We start from the raw sequence: 20,556 nt of genomic DNA on the forward strand, positions 1-20,556 counted from the left end.
TCGTGGCTGAATTACCGAGGAAGTCCCGTAGACTTTGGGGCCAACCTCCTGAGTTTTCACCGAGCCAGCCTGAAGGGTTAAGAGCCCTCGTAACTCCTAGAGATAGTAGAGTTGGGTCACCTAAAGAAGGAGAGTCTTCTTTGGTGGTACATCCTGATTTTCAAGCTCTAGTAGCAGATTATAATCCACAGTCTGTGTCTGTTTCCGAAATTACTGGTAGCTTTTCATCTACTAGTGATATAGGTGAGGAACCTGAAATATCCAAACCTGAAAGTGAATTTGCTGCTACTCCAACATCGGGGTTTACCTCTCCAACTTCTAGTGGTCCTGGTTCACCCAGGGTAGAAAGAATAATTATCCAAAATCTTCCTTCTGGACTTATAGCTATTGAAGAACTTGCTACTCCGAAAGAAGAAGCAGGCATCCCTATCCTTGAAAATCAACCTGTTATAGAACTTAGGGAGTGTGAATCAATCTTTTACAGTCCACCTAGGAGCAGTGCTTGGTATCTTTCATTGACCAATTTTTTGGAAAACCCGGGACTAAGTTTTTCACCACCTCGTATTCCTTATCACCCAACACGTAGGGGTTACTGTCCTCCGTTAAATATGTCAAGACAGTCGTCCATGTTTTCTCAATCTCCAGAATCCTTTTTGTACGGCGGTCCTTCTGTTCCCTCTGGGTATCAGTCACTTACTGGTACTTTTTCGGGAGCATCTCCTCAACCCATTGAACAAGGGTTATTAACTGGAAATAATGGTACCAAGCCGTTGAGTGTAGAAGATATTCTCATGATGTCAGGTACTATTCCTAATCCTCAACCTCAAGGTGGCTAGTTACTGCCTGGGGGGCAGCCTCAAAATCCTCAATTATCACTTGGGGGGAAACCTCAAGGACAGTACATACCTACGGGACAGTACGTTCCTCAAGGTCAACCCCAGACTCAATATGTACCTCAAGGTCAACCCCAGTATCAATATGTACCTCAAGGTCAACCCCAGTATCAGTACGTGCCTCAAGGTTATCAACCCCAAGGTCAGTACTCGAACCAAGGTTTCCAACCACCTTCCGGTCAATCATATGTTCAAGGAACTGGAAATGTACCTCTGAATTATCAACCCTCAACCTGGTTATGGTCCTCAATATTCTCAACCTATTATGGGTCCGTACCCCGGAATGAACTTAGTGTGGGATCCATCTCAAACTCAACAGGTCTTGCAACTGAATGTATAGTTGTCATCTCAAACTGGACAACCCTTAGTTTCTGGTTCACCCCAGCAACCTGTCCAGTCTACTATTCAAACTTCTATACCTTCTGTAGTTTCTCAGCCTGGGCCTAGTATGCCTCGTACTCCGCCTCAAACGGCTGCTGCAACTACTGCAACATCTGTTCAATCTACCCTACCTACTTCTAGAGTATCGACAGCTCTGGTTTCTACTATTCCTATATCAACTCCTCAGACATCTTTACCTCAGTCTGGATCCACAATTCAAACTTCGGTTCAAATGCCTGTAGGACAACCTGGTTCAAGTACAGTTGTCACAATTCAACCTCAATTTACTTATCAATCGTACCAGGGACAGTGCCAATTCCGTCCTGCTGTGCAGCAGCCAGTCTATTAGTATCAACCATACCCTAGGTATACATATCAACAACCTCAAAAACCCCAATACGGTCCGGTTAATCCTGGTTTTCCGACAGGATATAATATCCCAAATGCAATTCCAGTTCCTAGTTATCCTGGATATCCTCCTCCTGGGGCTGGTCTCATGACCCAGAGTTTTAGGGACCCTAATCGTCAGTTACCATTTATCGCAACTTTGGACTTGCCTGACTTGTCGCGCCTAACGAACGATCCCATTAACTATCTTCCATTTTGGCCGCCAATGCCGAATAAGTTGCCTAGTGATATTCCTAAGTTTGAAGGCAAATCAGGAGAGGACCCGTCGAACCATGTGATGAATTATCACCTCTGGTGTGCGTCTAATTCCATTTCAGATGATTCAATCCGTTTAAGGATTTTCAAGCGCACTCTAATTGGTCTTGCGGCCAAGTGGTACATTGAGTTACCATGAGCCACTTTTTATAACTTTAGTAAGCTAGCTACTTCGTTTTTAACTCATTTTCAGTTGCCAGTCAAATATGACAATGGCACGGAATTACTAACTTCATTAAAGCAGTCAACATCCACTTACATTTCAGATCACATTCATGAATGGAGACGTCGATGGCGTTTAGTGAAGGTTTTTATTCTGGATTAGATCTTAGCTGAATGGTTTGTAAAATCTTTATTGCAAAAGATCATTGAGGATGTAGCTAAGGCCGGAGTCATTACTGAGGAGCAAGTAATTGCTCAAGCACAGTACCTTGACTTAGTTTATACGCAGTCAGGTACGTTACATGAGAAAATCCCTGATCTTCCTAAGCAAAATCAAATCGTTGCAGCTCCTTCAGGGTCTCATGCCGCTGATGGTATGATTGGTACGGTTAACACCAAAAGTAAGAAGAAGTCTTCCAAGAATTCTTCTCCTATCATAACCTTGCTAGATTCCCCGACAGGAGATTCTTCTGGGGAAATTTCCACTGATATTCATGTTGTAGAGTCATCTACAGCCCAATCAAAATCCAGTGGTAAGAAGAAAGGGAAGAAGAAAAATAAAACAGATAAAAATTCGAAAGAGAAACCTAAAAAAGCGGAATCAAATGATGAGAAACGCAAACCTCATTATCCTTGTCTCATTTGTGACGAAGAGCATTTTACAAGAGACTGCCCTCATCGTGCAGAGTTGCGAAGATTGACAAAGGTTCCCAAACGCTTGCTGTTTTGAAGGATCCTTTTCCAAGTCAAGACAGTAAGATGATAGGTTCTTCCTCAAATGCCAATGAAGAACCCATACTGATGATGTCCCATGTTAGGATTGCGACTCGATCGTATGATTATGGAAGTAAAAGTCCTGTTGATGGTAAAGAAGCAAAATCTTCTCATTCTAACCCATTAACCTCAGCTCCTGGTTCCGATCCGCTATAGATTGAGAAACCTAACCTAGACTTAGTAATCAAACTGCCCGCCAAGGGTATACTTCGAAAGTCAGCTTTCAATCCACATGCGAGAGCGGCTCAGAACTATAACATTGTTGAAGATTTGGCTGTTTCACCTTCAGCAATGTCGGCTTTGGAAGTGCTGCAATCATGTCCAGCACAGCGTAAATTACTATTGTCGGCTATAGGAGCTGTTGACGTTCAGGACTCGAACCTTATAATTTTCGATCTAGAAAATAGTACACCGCGCTTACCTCATCAAATGGCTTTCTAGATACCAGTGTTAGTCAAAAACAAACCTATTTATAGGACTGTGATTGATGAGGGAGCCTCAACGTATATTATGTCGATACAGTGTTGGAGATCGCTTGGTTCTCCTTCGCTAAATCAATCCCCGACTATTCTAAAGGCCTTTGATGGCCATGGGTTTCATCCTTTTGGCATTCTACAGAATTTACCTATAGGGGTAGAAGGCAAAACTCTTAATCTAGATGTGGAGGTGGTTGATGCCCCTCTAGATTACAACCTTCTCTTGGGTCGTAGTTGGTCTTACACTATGACAGCTGTCGTTTCATCGGTCTTTCAGCTTATAAAGTTCCCTCATAATGGAAAGATTGTAACTATAGACCAGCTGACTTACTTTTCATCCGACCCAGCCTCTTCTGAAAGTATTCAACATGTCGGCAAAACGACTATCCCGTATAAGGATGTTGGAGTAGGACTAGTTAAAGATGCTGGTTTACTGGGAACTTTTCCTTTTCCTCCTATCAATGCATCGTCTTCTACTGCAGCCATTCATATGATTTCATCAGACACCATTGTTTATGATGATCCTTGGATCGTACCTTCCAAATCTGAGATAGACTCATTTGGTGATGTTATGCCTTTGAGTCCATATGAAATTGCGTATAAGGCCGTGCAGTCGTTTACCGACCCATTTTCAACCAAAATTGACTTAATGAATGTGGTCCATGAAGAATCACTTTCAATATCAAACTCGGATTCAACGACGTTTTCCGAACTTTTTCACACTGATGAGCAAATTCGTGAAATCCTATGTGTCGATGATTTACCATGGGAAGATCTTCATCATAGATCTTCGTTTTTACCCGAGAGTGATCATTTTGAAAATGATTTTTCATCAATTTTTATGACTGAATATGTCAAGGAACCTCATAATCCAATGAAAAATCCTGATTCAGAGTTAAATTTGGGAAACATTTCTCGAACTATTCCTATTGACATTTCGGTTAAGCCTGGAATTGTTGAAAACATTCATATAGGTGCCTTGTGTACGGAAGATGAAATTCAAACATATAAGGCCCTATTTCAAGAATTTCGTGACGTGTTTACCTGGTCATATGAGGAAATGCCAGGAATTGACCCGGCAATTGTTGTTCATGAAATCAAAACTTACCCGGATGCTAAACCCGTCCAGCAATGTTTGCGTCAGATCCACCCGAGAAAAGTTGCTGCTATTAAAGTAGAAGTTGAAAAATTACTCAAAGCAGGTTTCATTTATCCGATTTCGTTAACGGAGTGCGTATCGAATATTGTTCATGTTAACAAAAAGCAAGGGACAATAAGAATATGTATCGATTATAGGGACATTAATCGAGCCTGTCCAAAGGACAATTACCCAACTCCCTATATCGATCAAATCATTGATGATTGTGCTGGCAGCGAAATATTTTCCTTCGTGGATGGTTTTTCCGGATACAATCAAATCAATATTCTATCTGCTGATCAACCAAAAATGGCTTTCATTTGTCCATGGGGGAAATTTTCTTATTGCAAATTACCTTTTGGGCTCAAGAACGCTGAGGCAACTTTTCAAAGGGCCATGTCTTATGCTTTTCATGACATCAAGCACATTGTGCAACCCTATCTCGATGATTTGCCTACTCATTCATTACATCGAGCTGATCATCTCATCCATCTACGAGCAATCTTTATGAGGTGTAGGCATTATCGGATTAGGTTGAATCCACACAAGTGTGTTTTCTGTATAGAAACATGTCAGTTACTGGGGTTTTTTGTTTCAAAAGTCGGCATTCGCGTCGATCCCTCGAAGGTTGAAGCTATTGTCAAATTGCCTCCTCCTTCGAGTCTTCGCCAAATCCAAAGTTTGCAAGGGAAAGCAAACTTTTTACGATGATTCATTCCTAACTACGCCGAGATTACAAAGGGTTTTACCTGGTTGTTGAAACAGAATACTCCATTCTATTGGGATGAGATAGCTTAGAAATCTTTTGATGCACTAAAACACGCATTGACCCATGCACCGTTATTGCATCCTCCCAACTACAACTAGGACTACTTCTTGTATCTCGCCGCCTCCCATTCCACTATTGGAATGGTGTTAGTTCAGGAAGATGAATTCGGTACTGAACATGTGATATATTACCTTAGTCAAACTTTAAATCCAACTGAGCTAAAATACTCACATGTGGAGAAATTGGCATTGGCAGCTGTTCAAGCTGTCCAACGTTTTTGTCATTACATTTTACTATGTAAAACTACAGTAATTTCTTATTGCAACCCTATGATCTATATTTTGACCAAGCAATTGCTAGGGGGCAAGTACTCCAAATGGATTGTCATCCTACAGGAGTTCAACTTGGAATTTGAAAAGTCTAAGTCGAAGAAATCTTTAGTTTTTGCAGAGTTAATGTGTGACTTCCCGCGTGCTAACACGGAAACTGTGGCGGAGGAGCCCATTTCGGACAAATCCTTGTTTCTAATCAGCACTTTAGATCCGTGGTATGGAGATATCATCGTTTATCTCTAGACCCAATCCTTTCGGCCAGAAATATCAAGGTCAGAACATCGAAAAATACGATTCCAGTCCCAACAATTTAGAAATATTGGAGATACTCTTTATCATCGTGGGGCGGACTCTGTTTTTCGACATTGTTTAACTCATGAGGAAGCTGAAAGGGTTCTAAATGACTGTCACTCTGGAGCGTGTGGCGGTCATATGTCTGGGTATGCATAGCCCAAAAGATATTGCGCGCTGGCTACTTTTGGCCATCCTTGTTTAAATATTGTATTAACTCGGTCCGAAAATTCCACAACTGCCAAATTTTTGATTGAAAGATGCGCGCTCCACCTGCTCCTCTCCACCCTATAATTTTCATCGGTCCGTTTGCAAAATGGGGTATCGATTTCATTACATGTAACCCTCACTCATCCGGGGGGCATGCGTATATCATCCTTGCAGTAGATTATTTTACCAAGTGGGCCGAGGCGATGCCTACATTTGAGGAAGACGGCAAAATAGCTGTGATTTTCATGTTCAATCATATAATTGCTAGGTTTAGTGTTCTACAAGCGATTATAACTAATCATGGGCATCATTTTCGAAACGTTATGATGACTGAACTTACAGGCCAGCTTGGCTTGCGTCACGATAGTTCAACTCCTTATTATCCACAAGCTAATGGTCTGGTTGAAGCCATCAACAAAGTTCTAGTCATCATGATCTGACGAATCATTGGGATTCATCGGTTGAATTGGCATAACATGCTATTTTCATCGCTTTGGGCGTATTGAACCTCAGTAAAAACGTCAACAGGGTTCACTCCTTTCCAACTAGTTTATGGTTTGGAAGCTGTGTTACCCATTGAATGTGAAATCCCGTCATTGCAAATGGCCATCGAGTTACTTCCAGCCACTTCCGAAGAGCAAATATGTTTGTTATACTTGGCTCAGCTAGATGAGAATCGACGCGATGCTGCATTAGCGATCGAAACTCATGCAAAACGTATTAAAGCTCAATATGATCGAAATGTGACCCCTCGGAATTTTTCGGAAGGAGACCTAGTCTTATTGTACGATCAAGCAAATGATAAATTTGGCACTGGAAAATTCGTTCCTATGTGGCATGGTCCCTATGTTGTCAAGCGAAAGCTGGAAAAAGGGGCCTATGAATTGGTAGACTTTGACGGGGACTCTTTAGGTAAACCCAGAAATGGTCTTTACCTGAAGAGGTATTATGCTTAAAAATGGGTGTGGAGATTTTTAGTTAGGTTAGTTTTCTTTCTAGCTGGTGTGTTTTAGTTTAAAAAGTGTGCTTAGCTTAGAGAGTGTTTTTCGTCATTATTCCTGCTTATCTTGGTTTTACTCTTGATATTGCAGATGTCGATGCCTCTCCAAACATACATTGGTTTTGTTGATGGTGCTTGTCGTAATACACGGAACATTTCTTCCGCAGCTTGGGTTATTTATTCACCCTCTGATGATTTGGTATCTATACATGGGGTAAGCCTCGGTCAAACAACGAACAACATTGCAGAGTATAGTGCAATGATTGATTTATTATCTGAATCTATTTCATTTGGGATTCGGAGTTTGATAGTGAGGTTAGATTCTGAACTCGTTGTATTACAGCTTAATAGAGTATATGCCATTAGAAATCCAGTGTTATTAAGATTATTTTTGAGAGTGCGTCTCTTGGAACGTGAATTTGATTATATTGAATATCAGCATATTCCAAGATCTTTAAATACATTAGCAAATGCAATTGCTTCTCTAATGTTAAGTAGACATTTGCAATAATCATACAAATAAATTTAAAAACATTCCATAACATGTTTTACAAGATAAGCCGGTAATAGTGATATAGTATAATATAGGAGTGTGTCAAAATATACATCGTCCTCAATCATAGGTTGAAAAACACCTTATGATCGGCAAAAATGATAGTACAAAAAGCAAAAATGTCATATGTGTCTACAATAGGCGATCATCCTATCACTGGTGATGATCTCGATAAGAAACCATTGTACGGGCCACCTTACAAAGGAACCTCCTAAAAGGTCCTGGGACCCCAATCACATAGCGCTGTAGTCGACGAGGAATGTCATCTATGCCGGTCTCCGGAATGTCTACTGTCAAACGCTCTAGATGGCTCTCCAATTCAGCCAAGGTCTCTGCTGATTCGTCCTGTGGGGCTGGTGCCGCTGCAGCTGGTTGTTTCCTCTCGTAAGGCCGGAGAGCAGCTGGTCACTGTGGACCCATATCTGTATTTGAAACTTTTACTATGAATTTTGGGACGAGATAAAAACAAAAAAAAAAATTAAATTAGGAAAATGTTGAAAATGATTTTACCTGAGTCATCCCATTGCTCTCCTGGTGGAAGAGCCATGTTTGGGTCACCGCGAAAATCTACCCCAGCATAAGGAAAGTCCTGAATAGCGAAAACCTGGTTTTCCAACCAATGGAAATACTCATGTTTGAATCAAACGACCTCTGTCCCCTCATCAGGATGACGGGCCATAACTGCAACCCATCGCATCAGTTTGGGATCTCGAGGAAGTCCAGCTCCAACAGTGAGGTGTTGCGGGACCAACATTGGGACCTTCTCCAGACCAAAGCTCACAACTAAAGCACCATATCCAAAGGTCTTCAGTTGTCCATTCTTGGCTCTGGTCAGTTGGCCTTTTACATTAGCCAACACAGCATCGCACCAGTTGAAGATGGTGCCTCGAAAGCAGTCAACTGCCATCCGCATCTGAGATCTAGTGGCTATATGTAGTGCGATGCTCCCACAGAGCCTGGTAACAGCAAACGCGATCACCATGAGTTCAAGACGGGATATGGTTTTGATTTCTATCCCTTTGTCTCTAGTCTGGTTGCTATAGAACTCTAGCTGGAGGCTATCGACAGACTGGCCACCTAGCCTAGTCCCGAATAGAGTCAAGTTTCACCTTTCTTAGGCAAACCAGTCAAAAAGTATATGTCTTCCGGCTCCATTTCGAGCTGATGACCATCAATGAAAAAGCACTAGTCCTGTATGCTCCACCTGTCTACCAGCCACTGCAGAAAGTCCACCTGGGCCCTCATGCCAGGTATGGCCCAGAATTTGTACAAGCCGCATGCCTTCAATGCATCGATCGAAGGTTGGTGATTTATCGCAGCAAGATCTACGTCCTCATGCTCCCGTTCTCGCCAATCAAGCATGATGTATACTCTACATCCAACAAAAAGGCGAATTAGAATATTAAAAATTGAATTTTTTGGGTGAATTTTGAGAAGTTTAGGGTTAAAAACCCTTGATGCGGAGACCGCACCCTCTCTGTTAGAGACAGTGCGTGGGTCCGCACCTTGCGTTCATGGCAGGTGCGGACCCCTGACTTTTTCCCCATTGAGAAAAAGTCGGGGTCCGCAGGTTACCTGTGTTGTGCCTGCAAGCCCCCGTGCGCGGGTTTCTAGCCTAAAAATCCTCTAAAAAATGAAATGAAACCCTAAAAAACAATTTGAAATGGATGAAATTGAAGAGTAGGATGATGTGGATTACCTGGAGGAGATGACGCTCGATTCCGACGGACAGATTTTCCGCAATCTTCACGGGAAGTTTCTGACCAAAAGCTCTATTTTCTCACCCAAATCTCAAACGGTAAAAAAAAATTGACGAAAGCCCTTTTTACAAGTTTTTGAATAAATGAATTGTAAATTTGTTTATGTTTCACTTTAGAAAGGTAACTTTTGCAGCATTTATATCCATTTTAAACAGGTATGAGTAATGTTTGAGTTTTTGTTCAGGATAACGGAATTTTCAGGCGTTATCGGTCATTTTCGACAAAAAAACATTAGAGTCATCTTTAAGATCTTTTTTGACTCCTAAAACATGAAAAGATCACCGAGTTTTTCTTTTTAAACTCGTTAAAATGGAACTAAAAAGACGGTCCACTTACAGCTCTTTTTCTGACCGTAAAAACATGAAAATATTTTCAGATTTTTGTCGTTTCAAATTCGATATTGGTCATAAAACGATGTGTCATTGATCGCTTTTTTACTTTTTCGGATCAGAGGCACTAATTACGAAAAGTACTCCTTGGTTGTAATGATCAAGCGGTTCTCTCAAGTATTATTTTATACTTTTTCGGGCTTGGGAGACACAAATTTATGAAAAAGGTCAACCTTGGAGTCTTCTTAAGTTTTTCAAACTCTCTAAAATTGAAAAACGCCGAGTTTCACCTATACTGGACTCGTTAAAATTTAACAGTAAAGGACCTGTTCAATTACAAACAGGAACGGACTACTCCTTCTTAGGGTTCGAATTTAAACTAAGTTGGACTCATCCGAAGGATGAGCTTATAATAAAGCAAATGTTATCCTCCTCAAGCTTGTCAAAAATAAAGAGGTACTTGCCAGAAATGGTGGGGGAAAAGAGAGAAAAATGAGCCTGTTTGTCATACTTTGTAACCACTCTTGAACACGACACTTTTATTCACCTGGGTTGGGAAATCCTTTGCCTAACAGTTGATCAAACCACATTGAAAGTCTTCAGCCGGTTTCTGGGTATTAACTTTGGGTCAATTGTCACCAAACCATCTGCTGTGTTGTTATGTGTTCAAGAGGTCAGTGCAAATAAGCCATTAATCTGCAAAATATCTGTCATCCATCTTGACCATCCCTGAGTCAGTCCTTGCAACTAAATTTCTTCAAACTTGATCTATGATTTCATGTTGTGGGCTTGCCTACGACGGATCGCTTTCTATCGACTTCAGCTTATTATCTAGAAAGATGATCTAGAAATCGTCAGTACCATGGGATCTGCATGCCTCAAAGGCAGGTTTCTCGCCTTCGACGACAGGTTGCATCATTGACCTTCGATCAAAGGACTCCGTGACATGTTCGACATCAACACATCTATTCACATCTCATGGATTGTACTGAGTACTTTGAGAGCCATTGACATTAATGGTGGTTTCTCTCACGCTTGTTAACAGTTTACATCATTGACTGGTAATCAAGTGGTTTCTACCATGTTCGACTTCAACACATTCATTTGCATGGATAGAATCGTGCTATTTCGGGAAGTAGAAATGAAGACCTTGGATTTAGTTTCCGCCATCCAAGCTGCGAGGAATTTTGTATTCATTATATTGTGGACTATTCATAAACAGATGGCTGCGTCCATATTGTGTCTACATGTGTCTATACTTATGATGTATTACAAGATCATTCCTATATCAGAGCAGTAGTTAGTTTTCTAGTCAGTTTTGATCTAAGTATGGGAATGCCTACCTCAGTGATGATATGATCTCATATATATATTTTGCATTAAATGTTTTTACAAGTTCCAACCAGGCTCTCCACAAGATGATCCTCGAAATGATAAAGTACTTCACTCTTCCTAAATGATAAATGAAATCCTCATCTACTACAGACTTCACACTTTAGGGGGCAATCTGTTACACAAAAATATCATCACCATGACTATTTGCAGTCAGTATGGCTCTATCATCACTTGTACTGTCCTCCTAAGCAAGTCTCAGACCTCAGCTCTTCAAGTCAAGCTTTGAAAATGAGAGAAAGACATTGAAAATCAACAAAGCTCTGGTTTTGCACTTTTTCTCACTGTTTCCTGCGGTCCCGCACCCCCTGTTCACATTACCTACAGACCTGCCCGCTCTATCCCTAAAGGAGTGGGTGCAGACCCCTGTGAAAGTCAAAAAGGCGCAAGTTTATTCTAAAAAACTCACTTTGGGTTAATTCTAGATGACTCTAGAAGTAATTTTGATGTGCATTGTTCGCTCTTAGGTGGTTCATGCATCCCAAAAGAGAAGGAGCTAATCCCTTGATGAGAGGAGCTATCCCTTTGAATGAGGGCTTTATCTCTTTGAAGGAGGACCTAGTAACTTCCCTCCATTGCACTATAAATTAAGGCATTGGGCTGGTTGCTAGAGAGGTTAGAAGTTGAACATTTTTGAAGGTAAATGCTGGTGGAATTGAGACTTCCTAGTTAAGCTTGAGAGGAGAGATCACATACCTTTTGGCTTCATTGGGAAGAGAATGAAACTTGTCAAAGTAGAGGAGACTTCTTGTTGGACCCTGGGAGGAGCTTGTATAGCATCAAGGCATAGGTTGTAAAGTTCTTCTTTGATTTGAATTAATACAATCAGATTCATTTTTCTCAACAAATTATCTTATGTCATTTGTTTCATGAATTCCTTGATCATCATGATAAGTATGCTTTATGATATTGGATTTTCAGGTGCTATTTAATTTGTTTGCTTGTTTGTTTTTGCAGATTCGCTACAAGGGAGCTCATTTGGATCAAAAGAGCGAGACTTCCACAAACTTGCATTGGACCCAAGGTAGGCCTAAAACACTTGTTTGCCTTTGTTTATATATTGCATATTTAGAGAAATATAGTTTTTTATTGGCTTGCTTGTCACTAGATATCGTTAGATTCTAGGAAGGTCAATCTTGTCCGCAAGATCGACTCATTCCGTGTGACACTAACACTCTGTTTTCCTTGTTGGGTCACATTATCAACCCAAAATCTTGACATCCACCTAGTTATTTGGATTCTTGTGTTGGATAGGTTTCCTATGGTATGTTCTTGGGATCTGCAACTATGAGATTTAGCTGGTTGGTTGCTTACATGGTCATTTTTATTTTTGAAGAATAGCTTAGTTGCATTTGATTTTTGAAAAAAGAAAAAAGAAAAATGTTTTTCTTTGTTTTATTTTAGCTTGATCTATTATGTTATATTAGGTTAGTTGTAAGTGAATTGCAAATTTGCATTTCTTTGCATGTGTTTAGACTACATTCAGATTTATGAATACTGAAATGGTGTATAGTTACTGTCTCCCTTTAAGAACTCTTATTCATTGAATGGAAATCTAAGAGGATTTCTCTTGCATTGTTTGAACCAAAGTCTCACTAAAATCCATACATCACCACCCACTCTAGAGCCATTAATCAAGTTCACATAAAATCAATTACTTAATAAAAGTAATCAACAACTCTCTTTTTAGCATACACATAGATTAGTTTAAGGTAGAATCTTGGGATAGGTTGTGGTGAGTAAACTATTCAAGACTTGGAAACTGAGACAAGTGTCATTTATGAGAGTAAGATCCTATTGCACTCTTATCATCTGGTACTTTTCCACTTACAATGGAGTTAAGCGCTAGAAAACATCGGAGTGTGAGAGAAGTAGCCTGCCTTCGATTGAATATTGGTGGGTATTTTGTGTACTAGAGATCCCCTCGGGGATATCGAAGTTGAGTCGGGGACTCATGTGTCCTACCCACACAGTGTACTGTTCACGACCATGACCCATGTTGGGCCTCAAATATGCCTAATTTTCCACTATATATTACCACCATTGATAACCTAAATTCATATACTTTTACACTCATTCCATACCATAATTCCTTAACTTGCCGTCAAATCACATTTTGCATCTTGTGGTTGATTATGGTTAGTTTTCTTATATTTTCAATGGTTAGGGATGATTTTTCCATTATTTACTATTGAATTTTTTTTCAACGTTAATTTTCCAGAGATTTCCATTGCCAAAATTCCTCATAGGTCAATTAAACTAGTTGGTGCAAGTAGATTACAGAAATATCCAATTTGGGGCTTCAACATTTGAACATGTGTCCGGAGAAAACCGAGGAACTTTATTATCAAAATGATGTTATAATATCTTCCCATGAGTTGGATTGCACCTAGGTTGAACATGTGGGTCTCTAAAAGCAAATAAACAAATCTATTAAAAATTCGCTCAGTTTCCAAACTGCCACGTTTAACCTCGATTTGCGTGCAACTGGAGGTGAATCTGGAAAATATGAGAAAATGGTTTTGTTACCAATATAACAAATTATCTATTTCCAAAAAGGTTTCTCCAAATTCAAATTGGTCTAAAAGTTATACGAGGGCCTTTGAGGCAGTTTTATAAAAAAATGATTGTTTTTCCAGAGTTCTAGAATCTTGCAAAAAGACCCAGACAACCAACTTCGGGAATGTTTTTTGAGGAGCTGAATTTGAATGAAACAAGTGAAAGAGAGGTTGTTGTCTAAAATATAACAAATTAGGCTCCCTCCAAACATTTTTTCAAAATTCTCCATGCTTAGGAAGATATATCTTTGAGGTCCACTTGTTAAAAATGGGCAATTTTCCAGAGTTGGGGGAAATGAATATTTCGCCTTGTAAATGTTATAAATGGCTTAGCCATGGCCTGTATTAATTTTGTTTTGGGGGGGGAAGAAGGAGGATAGATGAGGATAGATCAAAAGGACTAAAATAAGGTATCGATATGAATTTATGTTTTGAGTTTTAATACAACTCAAATTATGTACTTAAATGTTGTAAGTGATTTTGGTTCTTGAGTTTTAAGTGATTTGAGTTAATCTGGGCTTGCTCCAAGAGTGAAAAGGATCCACCACCTCTGAAAACAAGTTTTATAGTTAGTAGATCGTAGGATTAGTTTGTTTTTTTAATTTACAACAACATTTTGTGAGATTTCTTAGGTTGTTTTTTGTACTTAAAGTTTTTGTTGTAATTTCATAGACCAAGTGAACAAACATAAACTTTCCACATCGATATAACTTGATCAAGGTCATTCTAAGCAATGATTTAATATATCATTGTTTCTTTTGAGATTCTTACTATACATAAATGTTTATGAACTATTCTTGATTCAAAATCACATTTGAAGCATTGAAAGTATTTTAAACCCATACTCTATATACCTCATGAATTTGATGGAATTAAATGAATGCTCCAATTCTATGTTCCTCAATTGACTGTGCAATATAATGAAAATAGGGTTGTGTTAACATTAAGAATTATGTGCATTACTATAGAATCTCTTTGAAGTTTCGTGTGAGCAATAGTTTCGATTTTGTGAGTTTTGTTAAATAGTTTCAATCCTTTGAAGGTTTCATTATGAATGATAGCTTTGATTTTTTCTTAATTTTATCATGAAAAATAGGTTAGATCTCCTATGAGTTTTATCATAAACACTAGTTAGATTCCGTTGAGGTTTGATTGTGAACAATAGTTTTAATTATGAACAGAGGTTTTGATTTATCTGAATTTTGTCACTAGCTTGATTAGGATAATAAATTTGATGAATTCTTTGACAATAGAATTTCAATTTCCTTACATGTCATTTTTTTTATTGCTTTGAGTTTTATAATTCAATTTGTTTGAGATAGCGTTAGTTTAGAAGCCTTTGAATTTGAATGTCTTTTGCTGGTTTAGCCAAAGTAGATCAAAAACTCCAAAGCTTAGTTTAGATTTCGTATTTATTAGTTTAAATTAGATTTAATATTCATGAGCTTAGCATAGATTTAGTGTTCATGCTTTTTGATTTAGTGTTCATGTTCTTCAAATAGAATGCCTTGTATCGATTAGCATTAGAGTGATTGAATGAATGCTTTCATTGAACATAGGTTGAATTCCGTAGATAGCTTATGAGTATTTTGTAGTTAATGCATCAATGTGGTTTCATTGTAGTTAAGTTTTACTTGCATTGAAATTAAGTTTTGATTGATTTACTTTACTTAGATTGAGATTAAAATTGTTTAGTGATTTTTGTTTTGTAGTTAATTCAGGAATAGGAATAGGAATTGATTTTAGGAATTTGATTATAATTTAGGTTAGATGCTCTGATCTAGCATTACCTGTGCTTGTGCATCTAAGTCTTACAACCCCGGATTGATTATTTAACGTTGTAATTATAACACATAGTTTCCCCAACAACCCCCACCCCATAGTGTATGTGGTTTGAGGTAACCTTAGTGGCCATACTTTTTAGGGATGAACACAAGGTGACTGGAGTAGGTTTCCCTAGTACCTAAACAGACAAACCTACTCCACCTTTGGCTTTTTGGGAGGGTGGTCATCTTCACGAGAGTACTTGGCCCCTTCTTACTAATTTGTTTGCAAAGCTTAGGAGTAATTGTAATTGTACATTTGGCTGACTCTCTTTGTTGGGTGCAATATAGGGCATATTAATGGACCAACATTTAGTTGTCAATCTAGGAGTTCGTAAACTTAGAGGCGCAACACTGGAAATGCCAGAGAAGGAATTCAACAACCTGCAAACCCTACTTCTATCTTTCCTAATTACGCATGCAAAATCAAAATAATGGACATAATATAACACCAAAAGAATTCTGGTGCCGGAATAAAAAAAGCAAAGTACATTGTGAAAACTCAATGAAAGGGAATTCAAATCAGCATAAACAATATTGATCACTAAAAGATGGAAAAGCGGACATCTGAGACTAAACTTCAGTGCAGTGATAGGATAAAGAAGTAATGACACTGTTAAGGACATTTTTCTTCATTAAATATTTTCCTTCCTAGACTGAACTATCGTTCCTGCACCGCAACGACGTTCCTGTACTGAAGCGATGTTCCTACACTAGAAGTGTGTATTGTGATTGCAATGAAGATTTCGACCTTCATACAAGAGCTCTGGGTTCCTATACCAGGATATCGTTTCATGTACCAAAAAAGAGGTTTATGTACCAATAAATCAGCGTTCCTGTATTGGGTTTCCAAACCACTTGCATAAAATTAAAAGGGTGTTAACTAAGAATAAATTGTAAGGCGAAATAGCTCTAAGGAAATAAACATTCATAAGAAAAAGACTCTTTAACTAATCATACATTCAGAAATGAAAGGTACTTCAAAAGTCAAAGAAAACTCCTTGCTAGAACAGGAAACTTCTTGCATGTGAAAAATAACTATCTGATCTAAATCCAAGCAGGCTTCCTCCTGAGATGACTATTATTATGTAAATCAAATCTGCAATTATTATAAATAGAAGTTTTAGCTTAGAGTTCCCTTCAATAATTTCAGTGTAAAACTGAGTTACTTCCATAAGGGAAATGACTGCAAGCATAGATCTATATATTGCAAACTGTGTTTCATTAAAGCTCATATAGATAAATTAATTCTAAACTGAACTTTCATGCTGATAATGCTTGGAAACTTCACTCAGAAATAAAAAACAATTTGTGAAAGGAAGCAAATGAATCTTGTAGGAAATAAAAGGACTTGTAGAAGTAAACTGAGCAACCCTCACTTCCATAAATGAAAGCACACCGGTGTAAGCAACTAAAATGCACTCGTTTTGTAGAAAGGAAATTAAACATGCATCAAAGGAAAGAAGGAAATAAGCACACCCAAGCCTGCACACTTTAGATCCAAATAACACAGCTTATGAAGAAGTCAAAACCTGTTAACTTTGAAATAACAAAATATGACCTGCTCAAACCTTGCATAAAAATAAATTTAACACACCTACGAAAAAGGGAGAATGAGTTGGGTTGGCTAGGCCCTAGCAAACTAGCTCGTTTCCCTGCTATGAGATCTGGAACTTCAGGTACTCAAATAATACGTCACAAATATATTAGAATATGAAAATTCATAAATGGCGTAGTCCTTTGTATTAAACTTCAAGAGTTGCAAATATACATCGTGGATTCCAGATCTAGCCCAGAAAATATGGAAATAAAAAAAGATCATAGTATCTGTAAAAAATTCCTCAGTGTATTGCCCCCCTAAGTCCACCCTAGAATCCCTAATTTATACACAAAACTCTGCTCTCATCCGTAATGAAACTTAACAGAAAAATACATTTGAACAACGATCGGTCTCCATATTTAATTCATTCATAACGCTCCAAGCCTAATACAGAGAATGGAACAAACCCTCGACGAGGGATGCACACCAATATTTAACAGATATGATATTTTAGGAGTCAATTGGTTGGTTGTCCACCTAGTGCAGGAAAGGTAGATGGTACAGGAATGACGATCGGTACAGGAACGATGGTCGATACAGGAATGACGGAAGGTACCGAAATGACAGACAGTATGAGAAATTCAGATCTTTCATCTTTAGCACATCCATAAAGCTCCAATCTTGATGCAAAAAAAGGAATAAACTCTCAGTGGCAAGTGCATGCTATTCCTCAGCAAATATGATATTTTTGGAGTCAATATGGAATAAATCATTCGGCTGTCCACCTAGTACAGGAATAGTGGGCGGTACAGGAACTGCGGATCCTGCACCAACCTAACTTCACTTTAGATTAATGACATTTACTCACCATGCCTTAATGAAATATGAAAAGGTAAGTTACAAAGGAATTTAAATATATTTAACATTTCTAATAACGAATAAGCCCCTATGATCCATATTCTATAAAATCACAGAGAGAGACAAAAGATCATGTGTAAAGGTTTAATTTTAATTGTAAAATGGAGGCATAGGTAGTGTAGTTAGGACAAATGTAGGGTTAAAAGAAGGACAATTTTGGTGACCAACACTCTCTTTTAGCCCCTTTGATACTAGGTTTCATGTCCAACTAGTTGTGGCTATAAAAAAGAGTTATGTTCCCTAGCTGCTTGTTGATTTCCTTTAAAGAATTTTTTTATTTTTAGGTGCTTTGTTTTTTGCACTAATACTATAACATATATCACACTTAAAATTTTTGATAAAATATATCTTTCACCGTGGCTACATTTGGCACTCTTCATCTATCTAAATGATAGTGAGGTCTTCCTCCAATGACTCTAAAGGAATTTTCAAGCTTCAGGGAATCATATTCTCCTTCCTTACAAGGAGAGAAGTCTCTAGTGTCAAACACTGAATCACATAACACTTCCCAAGAGACTTTGTTGCATGAGGATTTATTTAACAAAGGTGTTGTACCTCACTTTAATCCTCCACTCACCGACCCTCTTGGACCTATTTTGGTTTAGGTAACACCTATGCCTATTATGTCTTCATCAGTCTCCACATCCAATATTTTGATGGCGACCAGTGGGTCATGGTATTTTATGGACAATTTTTCTCCACCACCACTTCCCCTGCCTACTGTCAGTCCTACACTGTTGATTGGTCACCCTATTACTTAGACTATGCCTAGTCTAGGTAACCTAGTTACACTTGCTATGAGTGGAGTTCAATACCTTCCTATCTCCACCCCTTTTGTGTCAGCTCCTGGTCCTCTAGCTATCACCCCTAGTGTTTTTTTAGTAGAGCCACCTTCAACAATCCATTTGGTTAGAATCCCTTCCTAAATTATAAGCGCCAAGCATCGATGCCTAGGGAAAATGTTTCCAGTGTACACATCCTTGTCAAGGGAATCCCTATCCCCCTACCACTTATAGGATAACTTGGCCCTTCTCTAATAGAATTTCTTCCTCTTGGTGGGAACTCTACACCTATTGCAACCTATGTGGCCAGCAGTATCCCTCAACCCATTCCTACTACATCTATTTGAGCACCCCCTCCTCAAACACCATTGAGTCAAGGGGGGAATTTATATCTTGGGTGAAACTAGTCTTTTTTCACCTAGCCTAGTATGCCATATGGCCCGCCATTTTATATGACCACACCACCACCCCCAAGAAACTATTATTTGCTTCTTGGCACATATCCTCCTGGAAACCAATTGATGGGGGGACCTCTTGGTCCTTCAAGTCATCCTGCACCTTCCTGGTTGGATTCGGGGGCACCTATGCCTTTGCCTTTCTTGGTAACTTTAGATATACCAGATCTATATAAGTTGAATAATGACCCCATCAACCACAACTTACTTTGGCCTTAGATCCCGCATAAGATACCTGCAAACATGGTGAAGTTCGAAGGAAAACAGGGAGATGACCTGACTACACACGTCACTACTTATCACCTATGGTGTGTATCTAAATCCATGATTGACGATATTATCTGACTCAAACTCTTCCCCCGCACCCTTACTAACAATGCTTCCAAGTGGTACATTGAGTTACCACACACCTCAATCAATACTTTTGGTTCTCTAGCAATGGAATTTCTAAAGCACTTCCAACTTCCTATCCACTATGAAATCAGAATGGAACTCCTTACTACTTTATGCCAGGACACTTCCACCCACATCTCTAATCACATCCATGAATGAAGATGTAGGCAGAGGCTTTTCAAGACCCCAATTCCATATTACCTCTTAACATACTAGTTTTGCAAGTCACTTCTTCCCCCCCATTGCCAAGGACATTGCCAAGGATGGTGTGGTTACGAAAGACCAATCTATTCGTCGTGCCCAACATTTATATTTTATATATTTTTAATATGGCACACTTTATGAATTTCTCCCTAATTCCCCCTGAGCTTCCAATGCTCCCACTACTGAGAAACCCAACATGCACACTGATGGCATCGTCGGTGCTACCTCATAGGTCTATTGTAAAAAAACTTAGCGAGCAAGATGCCCAGTTATTTGTTATTGTTGATACCTCTCCTACTACCTAATCTACTGTTGTGATAAACTTTATACAGTATAACAAAAACCCAGTGCTAAGAACAAGAATAATAAGAAAAATACCACTCCTTTTGAAGAGCAACACACTACCTAAAACAATCCATTTCAAAAGGTTGCTACTAAATCTGAGAAATGGAAAGAAAAATTGTCAATTTCCCTTGCAATATATGTTATGAGGACCATATGACGTATAAATTTCCTCATATAGTGCACATACCTTCTTACACAAAAGCGCACTGGCGGGACCCCCGGGTCCTCAATGACCCATTCCCTACTCAGTTGTAACAACATCTTGTATTGAACCGACTGCAGCCTCTACAAGGGAAAAACAATGGTTTGCATCCACCTCCTCCTAGAGAAGGATCATCAATGGTTGACACCATTGAAATGGTTTATTTACAAACACGAGCCAAGGATTATGGAAATCCAAACGCTAACGCTTCAG

This window comes from Pinus tabuliformis, chromosome 5_2 (assembly GCF_031772625.1).
Source record: "Pinus tabuliformis cultivar Carrire ecotype Pingquan chromosome 5_2, CPIR1, whole genome shotgun sequence".
NCBI lineage: Eukaryota > Viridiplantae > Streptophyta > Pinopsida > Pinales > Pinaceae > Pinus > Pinus tabuliformis.